Below are 10,241 nucleotides of genomic sequence, written 5' to 3' on the forward strand. Positions count from 1 at the left end.
AGCCAGACTAACGAGAGGACACAGAGAGTGTGTCCAAATTAACAAAATCAGAAATGAAAAGGGAGACATAACAACAGATTCAGAGGAAATTCAAAAAATCATCAGATCTTACTATAAAAACCTATATTCAACAAAACTTGAACATCTTCAGGAAATGGACAATTTCCTAGACAGATACCAGGTACCGAAGTTAAATCAGGAACAGATAAACCAGTTAAACAACCCCATAACTCCTAAGGAAATAGAAGCAGTCATTAAAGGTCTCCCAACCAAAAAGAGCCCAGGTCCAGACGGGTTTAGTGCAGAATTCTATCAAACCTTCATAGAAGACCTAATACCAATATTATCCAAACTATTCCACAAAATTGAAACAGATGGATCACTACCGAATACCTTCTACGAAGCCACAATTACTCTTATACCTAAACCACACAAAGACACAACAAAGAAAGAGAACTTCAGACCAATTTCCCTTATGAATATCGACGCAAAAATACTCAACAAAATTCTGGTAAACCGAATCCAAGAGCACATCAAAACAATCATCCACCATGACCAAGTAGGCTTCATCCCAGGCATGCAGGGATGGTTTAATATACGGAAAAGCATCATCGTGATCCATTATATAAACAAACTGAAAGAACAAAACCACATGATCATTTCATTAGACGCTGAGAAAGCATTTGACAAAATTCAACACCCCTTCATGATAAAAGTCCTGGAAAGAATAGGAATTCAAGGCCCATACATGAACATAGTAAAAGCCATATACAGCAAACCAGTTGCTAACATTAAACTAAATGGAGAGAAACTTGAAGCAATCCCACTAAAATATGGGACTAGACAAGGCTGCCCACTCTCTCCCTATTTATTCAATATAGTTCTTGAAGTTCTAGCCAGAGCAATCAGACAACAAAAGGAGGTCAAGGGGATACAGATCGGAAAAGAAGAAGTCAAAATATCACTATTTGCAGATGATATGATAGTATATTTAAGTGATCCCAAACGTTCCACCAGAGAACTACTAAAGCTGATAGACAACTTCAGCAAAGTGGCTGGGTATAAAATTAACTCAAATAAATCAGTTGCCTTCCTCTATACAAAAGAGAAACAAGCTGAGAAAGAAATTAGGGAAACGACACCCTTCATAATAGACCCAAATAATATAAAGTACCTCGGTGTGACTTTAACCAAGCAAGTAAAAGATCTGTACAATAAGAACTTCAAGACACTGAAGAAGGAAATTGTAGAAGACCTCAGAAGATGGAAAGATCTCCCATGCTCATGGATTGGCAGGATGAATATAGTAAAAATGGCCATTTTACCAAAAGCAATATACAGATTCAATGCAATCCCCCTCAAAATACCAATCCAATTCTTCAAAGAGTTAGACAGAACAATTTGCAAATTCATCTGGAATAACAAAAAACCCAGGATAGCTAAAGCTATCCTCAACAATAAAAGGACTTCAGGGGGAATCACTATCCCTGAACTCAAGCAGTATTACAGAGCAATAGTGATAAAAACTGCATGGTATTGGTACAGAGACAGACAGATAGACCAATGGAATAGAATTGAAGACCCAGAAATGAACCCACACACCTATGGGCACTTGATTTTTGACAAAGGAGCCAAAACCATCAAATGGAAAAAAGGTAGCATTTTCAGCAAATGGTGCTGGTTCAACTGGAGGTCAACATGTAGAAGAATGCAGATCGATCCATGCTTATCACCCTGTACAAAGCTTAAGTCCAAGTGGATCAAGGACCTCCACCGCAAACCAGACACACTCAAACTAATAGAAGAAAAACTAGGGAAGCATCTGGAACACATGGGCACTGGAAAAAATTTCCTGAACAAAACACCTATGGCTTACGCTCTAAGATCAAGAATCGACAAATGGGATCTCATAAAACTGCAAAGCTTCTGTAAGGCAAAGGACACTGTGGTTAGGACAAAACGGCAACCAACAGATTGCGAAAAGATCTTTACCAATCCTACAACAGATAGAGGCCTTATATCCAAAATATACAAAGAACTCAAGAAGTTAGACCGCCGAGAAACAAATAACCCTATTAAAAATGGGGTTCAGAGCTAAACAAAGAATTCACAGCTGAGGAATGCCAAATTGCTGAGAAACACCTAAAGAAATGTTCAACATCTTTAGTCATAAGGGAAATGCAAATCAAAACAACCCTGAGATTTCACCTCACACCAGTGAGAATGGCTATGATCAAAAACTCAGGGGACAACAGATGCTGGCGAGGATGTGGAGAAAGAGGAACACTCCTCCATTGTTGGTGGGATTGCAAACTGGTACAACCATTCTGGAAATCAGTCTGGAGGATCCTCAGAAAATTGGACATTGAACTGCCTGAGGATCCAGCTATACCTCTCTTGGGCATATACCCAAAAGATGCCCCAACATATAAAAAAGACACGTGCTCCACTATGTTCATTGCAGCCTTATTTATAATAGCCAGAAGCTGGAAAGAACCCAGATGCCCTTCAACAGAGGAATGGATACAGAAAATGTGGTACATTTACACAATGGAATATTACTCAGCTATCAAAAACAACGACTTTATGAAATTCGTAGGCAAATGGTTGGAACTGGAAAATATCATCCTGAGTGAGCTAACCCAATCACAGAAAGACATACATGGTATGCACTCATTGATAAGTGGCTATTAGCCCAAATGCTTGAATTACCCTAGATACCTAGAACAAATGAAACTCAAGATGGATGATCAAATGTGAATGCTTCACTCCTTCTTTAAAAGGGGAACAAGAATACCCTTGGCAGGGAAGAGAGAGGCAAAGATTAAAACAGAGACTGAAGGAACACCCATTCAGAGCCTGCCCCCACATGTGGCCCATACATATACAGCCACCCAATTAGACAAGATGGATGAAGCAAAGAAGTGCAGACCGACAGGAGCCGGTCTAAGAATCCAAGGTCATCTTTAGTAACTTGGCAAGTTCGTAGCTATCCTGTGCTACTTGAGACCCTGTCTCTAAGAAGCAAGCAACCAAGCAACCACTCAAGCACATGCTAATAATACATTTAATAGGATAAATTACATTTAAAATAGAAAACACAACACCCGGGTGAGCTTCTTCTGTGTGTAACGTGACTTGGCTACACTATATGGTGCCATTTGGCTGAACTGCTGTTCAGGACATCTGAGAAATTAATCAGCTTCCAAATAGGATTTCCCAGAAATTAATTCTTAGCAAACTTGTATTAGTAACTATAGAAAATGTTGCCTAGGTGACTTTTAAACACAAAGATAGTAGCAGAAAAATCGTTACTTAGGGCTCTTAGAGAGACTTGATTTATGTCCCTGAAAATCTAGGCCATATCATAGCGAATGCAGACATTAAGTCTCACCAGTTCCTAGTTAAGTTTTGAAGATAATTGAGTGAAAAACTTTCATAGTACATTCTTTAGTTATTTTGAAGAACTTTTAAAAGAATCAGAACCTATCTTACTATGGTAGTTGTTCATGTGGATATGAATAGAAAAATCTCTTTTTTTGGTGTGTGTATGTGACAGAAATATACTGTGTGTGTGTGTGTGTGTGTGTGTGTGTGTGTGTGTGTGTGTGTGTATCTGATTGGGGCCACCTGCTACCCCTGTCCTTTGCTAAAGGGAAATGAATATGCTCACTTCTTCCTTCATTAATGTCAAAGTCTTTGGCTCCTCTCCAATCTGTGTGCTTGGTTTAAATTGGAGCAGAGTATGAGGCATGCCTTCCCACACATTCTAAAAATTCCTGTTTAAAAGGATTATCTACACTGTAGTGCATAAAGTAAAAAAAAAAAAGCACCCATTTCTGTTTTCCTGGACCATTCAGATTGATTATAAGTGGTCAAGCTGCTCTGGCTGGGTTAGTCTGGGTGAATGGTTCTCAAAATGTGGCTAGAGAGGCTCGTGGTAATGCACTGCCTGTGTAGGTCTCTATTGGCTTTCTCTGTGAGAAGGTATTCATATATTAGATGCTCTGTTTTAAAAATAGGCTTTCCCTCTCCTGAGGAAAAGTAGAACTGAACAAATGCACTCAGAAACGTATACCAGACATCTACTATGCGCTATTGTATGTGTAAAAAAATGGTAAATTGTAAGAAGCACTAAGAAAAAGTCACACCCCATCCCCTAGAAGTGATCAGCTGCCAATAACTCCTACTAAGCCTCTCCCACATCCATGCTGGAATATTGATTAGGTTAATCTTGTACAGGTCTTATGCGGGCAACCACTGCTGTCGTGATTTTGTGAGTGCAACAGTTCTGTCATGTCCAGAAGACCTTGTTTTGCCTCAGTTCTGTCCAATTTCTGTCCTTCAATTCTTCTACTCTTCTGCAATGTCCTCTGAGACCTTTGAGGAGGGTCTAAAGTGCAGATGTCTCACTTACGATTGAATACTCCACACGCACCTGTTCGCTGCCTTTGGACTAGTTGTGAGTCTCTCTATTAACCCATATCCACTGCACAAAGAACATTTAAAAATGTTCATTGTAAAATACATTTAAAAGTGTAGCTTACAATTTTTCTATCTTCTTTTATTGAAAATAGTTTTTTTATCCAATATATTCCTATATGGTTTTATCTCCCTCAACTCCTCCCTGATCCTCCATACTTCTTCTACCCAAATCCATATCCCTTTTCTCTTTCATTAAAAAACAAACTGGCAACCAGTAATAATGATAAAATAAAATAAGATAAAACAAAACAAACCAGAATAAGAAACAACAAAACAAAAGAAAAAGAGCCAAAGCAAAAGAACAAAACCATGTATAGATGGCAGAAACACACAATTATACACATAGAAATCCAATAAAAACACAAAGCTGTAAGGCAAAAAAACAAAAACAAAACCAAAAACAAAACCAAAAAAAAAACCAAAAAAAAAAAAACCCCAAAAGCCCCGAGAAAGCCTTCAGAAACAAAGAATCACCAAAAAAAGCCAGCGAGTTCCTTTTATTTTGCCATCTGTTGTATCTAAGGGGCTACGGGGCCTGCCCTTTATAGTGGTTTGTAGATCCGATGAGAGGAAATCAATTTTTTTTTTACCATCCAGCACCATACGAGTCAGTGGGGGTAAAGGCTCTAGGTTGTCACCAGCTTGATTTCTTCATGTTCAGTGAGTTGTGTAAGTGTTGTCATCAGTAAAGGGACCTGACCATCAGTTTGTGGAAAGCAATCAGTAGTCTTACATAAAGATTGTGAGGAAAATTCAATGCATTTTTTTCCCTGTGTCTAAGTACAGGAAAACTAAAAGGAAAGTAACTTAAAGATATATTTTCGAGCTACGGCACGCTTTGTTAAAGGAAAGCCTTCCTGGTTTACTTCTCAGCGGTCCGTTCTGGCATGCCTCTAATAGGACGAGAATCACCTGGGTCAGTGGTAGCCAGTGTGCATGCTTGGTAGTATTTCCCACCTGCTGTACCCAATTCAATATTAATGCCACTGTAGTGATGGACACCAGTTTTAGCCAACATGGCATAATATTCTATTTCAGATTTCCTTGAAAGTGGGCAGTTGTTGGCAAGGATAACCAACAACTTTTTGCTTTGCTTTGACTGCTCATCTTCAGAGTCTGTATCCCAGCACACACTTTCCACTTTTCTCCTCTAAGCTGGAGCCTAGAGTCGATCAACTCCCGAGACTTCTTCATCTTCTTTGCAACACCATCTTCCTGTCTTAGGTGTGGAATACCCCACAACCAAGATGGGCTGCCAAGATGGCTGGGAAGCGAGAGCTTAAAAATATACTTAATAGTTAAATGCAGAAGCACAGCCTCAATGTCTAGACACATTATCATGTTGCTGTGGGCTTACCATCTACCAAGGCAGCTCAACTTTATTTTCATATAATGGAGACTCAAGTACACCCAGAATGTGGATAATTTCTCCAAATGATGAAAATTTCTTTGTAAATTCCCCAGCCAAGCAAGATATATTTTTTCCACTTACATGGAAGTAATATTCCGTGTAATTCAGTTTTTAGTAAAACTGTAAAAAAGCACCTGTTTATCCTAAAACAACTTTCATATTTGTAATGATAATGGTAAAAGTGATAAAGTTTTTATTTCTGTGATGTCTGAGGGACATTTGAAAAATCACAGGGGAGGCTCACTATTTTTGTTTGGAAGAGATCATGTTATGGTTTTACTGGCGGTTGTCACCTAAGTAGTGGTAGTGACAACTAATAGTAGTGTGTGTGTGTGTGTGTGTGTGTGTGTGTGTGTGTGTTCTTTACAAATTTTTAAAAAATAAAACAGTATCCAGGGAGCTGGGCATGGAAGTATACGCCTATAACCTTAGTGAGTCAGGAGGATCATAAATCAAGAATGGACTGGGTACACCAAAAGTTAAGGTAATTATGAGCTATATATCAAGACCCTGTTTCAAGAAAAGAAAGCCTCAAGAGTCTTTACTACAAATTATGAACAAAGATAAAGAGATTAAAATAAGAAAAATTGAACAAAGCTTTCTTAAAGAGCTCCAAGTATGTTGTGGAAAGTAGATAAATAAATGAGTTGTTGGGAAATTCTGTGAAGGGCGATAGTTACTGCAGGAGAATAACCCATCTCTTCTTATGCTCAGAAAGCTCAAGATATGGGGGAAAGATGAGAAGAAAAGGTGGAGTGGCCAAGGCAATCCTAATCCCCAAGTTTCCAGATTTTTGAAACTCTGTATCATTCCAGCAGTGAAGAAACTCTCATTTATACATATAAAGGGATCACTAGACACTATAGTGTGGAACAAAATTATAGTACTGCTGTTGACTAAGGTGTGGCCCCCATGGTGTACCACAGCATTGCTTGAGAAGTTATCAGAAATACAACTTTTACTACCTGGCGATCTTTGGCAAATGACTGTTACCACTTTTATCATTTTCTCTTTTTAACATTTATTCTTGGAAAAACTATGTTACTGGGTTCATTAGAAGTAGAATAATTTGCCACAAATTAAAACTACATTAAGGTTTTAATAATGGTTTAGTTGGCCGAGTGTTTCCTAGCAGGTATTTAGCCACAAAGATTTAGTTTATAGCCACCCATTAATTAGGCATGGTGGCACTCATCTGTGATAGCAGAACTCTAGAGGTAGAGGCAGAGGAGTAAAGGAGTTTAAGGACACATGCTCCACTATCTTCATAGCAGCCTTATTTATAATAGCCAGAAGCTGGAAACAACTCAGATGTCCTTCAACAGAGGAATGGATACAGAAAATGTGGTACATCTACACAATGGAGTACTACTCAAACTATTAAAAACAATGACTTCATGAAATTCACAGGTAAATGAATGGAGCTAGAAAATGTCATCCTGAGTGAGGTAACCCAGTCACAAAAGAATGCAGCACATGGTGTGTACTCACTGATAAGTGGATATTAGGAAAAAAGCTTGGAATACCCATAATACAACTTACATGCCATATGAAGCTCAAGAAGAAGAAAGACCAAAGTGTGGCTGCTTCAGCCCTACTTAGAAGGGGAAACAAAATAAGCATGAGAGGGAGGGATGTGGAAGGGAGAGAGGAGGGAGAGGGAAAGGAGGGGGTAGGATCAGGTGTGGGAGGAGACAGGGGAGAAGTATAGAAGGTCAGGAATTTGAACAGAGGTGTGGGTGCAGTGAGGGATGGGGAACTGGGGTTAACCGCTAGATAGTCTCAGATACCAGGAAAGCAAGAGGCTCCCAGGACACAACGGGTATAACATTAGCTGAAATATCCAACAAAGGGGAGAGAGAACCTGTAGAGACCATATCCAGTGAATAGGTACAGCCTCTGGTTGAGTGATAGGGCCATCCACACCTAGCTCAAAAATATTAACCCAGAATTGCTGCTGAATTCTGACTTGAACTGAGACTGAAGGAAAGGCCATCCAGAGACTGCCCCACTGTCCCATCTGCAGACACCAAGCCCAGACACTATTGCTGATGCTTAGTGCTTGCTTACAGGAGCTGGTATAGCTGTCCCCTGAGAGGCTCTGCCAGAATCTGACCAACACAGATGTGAATGCTCACAACCAACCATCAGACTGAGCTTGGAGAACCCAATGGAGGGGTTAGGGGAAGGACTGAAGGATCTGAAGGGGTTTGCAATGTCATAGGAAGAACAACAATATCAACCAACCAGACCCCCTCCCCCACCTCCCTCCCCCAGAACTCCCAGGGATTAAACCACCAACCAAAGAATACAATACACATGGAGAAACCCATGGCTCCAAATGTATATATAGCAGAGGAAGACATTGTTTGGCAAAAGTGGGAGTGGAGACCCTTGGTCCCATGAAGGCTTGATGTCCCAGCGTAAGGGAATGCTAGGGTGGTGAGATGTGAGTGGGTGGGTGGGGGGAAGCACCCTCATAGAAGCAGGGGGAGGGAGGATGGGATAGGGAGTTTGCAGAGGGGAAACCGAGAAGGGGGATAACATTTGAAATGTAAATAAACAAGATAACCAATAAAAAATGTTTAAAAAAACGGAGTTCAAGAACATCTTTAGCTAGATAGCAAATTCAAGTCTAGCTTTGAATGTATGAGATCATGCTGAGAATACATTAAGTACATCAAATAACATGTAGTTATTAAACTTAAAGAGGTTGCGCCTGAGTGAAAATCTCCTCTACTATTTCTGCTATAATGCCTTGCTTGCGAGTGCTGGTCGCTCTAACACTCTCCGGACTGTGGTGCAGCTTGCAGAAATGACAATGATTTATAGTATGATTGCTTCCGGGCCTTCTTGTGATTACTAAAGAAGCTAAGCATGGTACTCTCCTTCCGTCTGCTAGTGTAAGTGGTTGCTTCAAAACTGCAAACTTAATTTTATCTCCGGGAAACACATCCACATACACAGAGAAAAAAAAACTTCAAAGAAGATTAAAGGTTAAGTGCATCCACTTAATATGACAGTCCCTAAAAGTATAGGTTTCTCTAATGAAGTGATTACATATGAATTCAAGGCACCTACCTAGTCCTTCTGAGCTGGGAGGATCTTTAGAGGTGATGTTAAATTGCATTAGGTGGGAGTTAAATTGCTTCAACAAAGAGACCCCAGAACGAAATCCTCACCTTTCCTTTCAGGGTGAAGATTGGACTTGCTTTATGCCACCAGCTAAGCACTCTAGTGAGCTCTTGTATCCTGCTGAGTGTCCAAATTACCTACATGACTCAGTTGGTAGAAAATGATTAGAGAGAAAATGGAAAAGGTGTATCTGTGGTTTCAATGGTACCAGCACAGAATGCACGCTCATGAACCACATAATGTGACTAAAAACTTGAGTGCATAGACCCTAAGGTAGCCTTGTGTTCTCCATGGAAGACAGAGAAAGTACTTTTTTGGGGGGGGGAAACAATCAACAGTCTGTTCCACATGAACCTACACTTCTCCTTAAAAAGAGGAAGAAAGACTGTGGAGGCAGCTCAGTTTGCCAAGTACTTGTGTGAGGATCAGTCCTGGCACCCTTGTGAAAAAGCTAAGGATGGTGGTGTGAGTGTGTAATTGCCAGTACTCGGAGAAGTTGTAACAGGGGTATGCCTGGGACTCCCTGGCTATCCAGCCTAGCTTAATTGGTGAGTCCCAGGCCATGTAAGAGACTTAAGACACCATGATCAATGTTTTCTGTCCTCTCACTTCCACACGAATGTGCATACATGTGTATATGCACCTACACACAGATGTGCAAACCCTGTATAGTCGTGAACTCCCCCCAATAAAGAGGAATAAATTAAAGTGCAAAGAACAAAATAACTCACCCCTACCACCGTGACATCTGACAAATATCAAAGTTACTCAGTTTATCATCCAGCTCTCCCAGCATCCTCTCAGTATTATCTACTGAATGCCTCACATTGCTCTGGCCAGGAGATGAGACAAACAAGCCTAAGATTTTATCCCCAAGCCAGAAGAGATAGAATAAACAAGTTGAAAGAAATACAGTAATTTCAATATCACAAAAAAGGCCAATGAGAGAGTAGGAGAGACGTATCCATTTTGTTCAAAAATTCACAGGGACTTCCAGGTTCTTACTCTATGCCTCCCTTGCCCATCTGCCTTCTGTTAGTCTGAGGTTCAGCAGAACACCACGAAGTGTCAGCTATCCTTAAAACAGTACACCGAGTCTAATCAACCACATGCCTTGTCTTTCAGTGTTTAGCAAGGCCCGAATGGCTCTGACTGCTAATGGAAACTAGCAACTTTCTTTCATTATCAGAATTTTGAATTTGTCCCAAAT

General features: G+C 40.2%; 1 pseudogene; it reads right to left on the reverse strand.

The window, feature by feature from the left end:
* Positions 1–5,347: 5,347 nt before the first annotated feature.
* Positions 5,348–5,682, reverse strand: Rpl30-ps15 (ribosomal protein L30, pseudogene 15; annotated as a pseudogene).
* Between the last annotated feature and the right edge of the window lie 4,559 nt (positions 5,683–10,241).

This window comes from Rattus norvegicus, chromosome 3, assembly GCF_021556685.1.
Source record: "Rattus norvegicus strain SHRSP/BbbUtx chromosome 3, alternate assembly SHRSP_T2T, whole genome shotgun sequence".
In the NCBI taxonomy this organism is placed as follows: domain Eukaryota; kingdom Metazoa; phylum Chordata; class Mammalia; order Rodentia; family Muridae; genus Rattus; species Rattus norvegicus.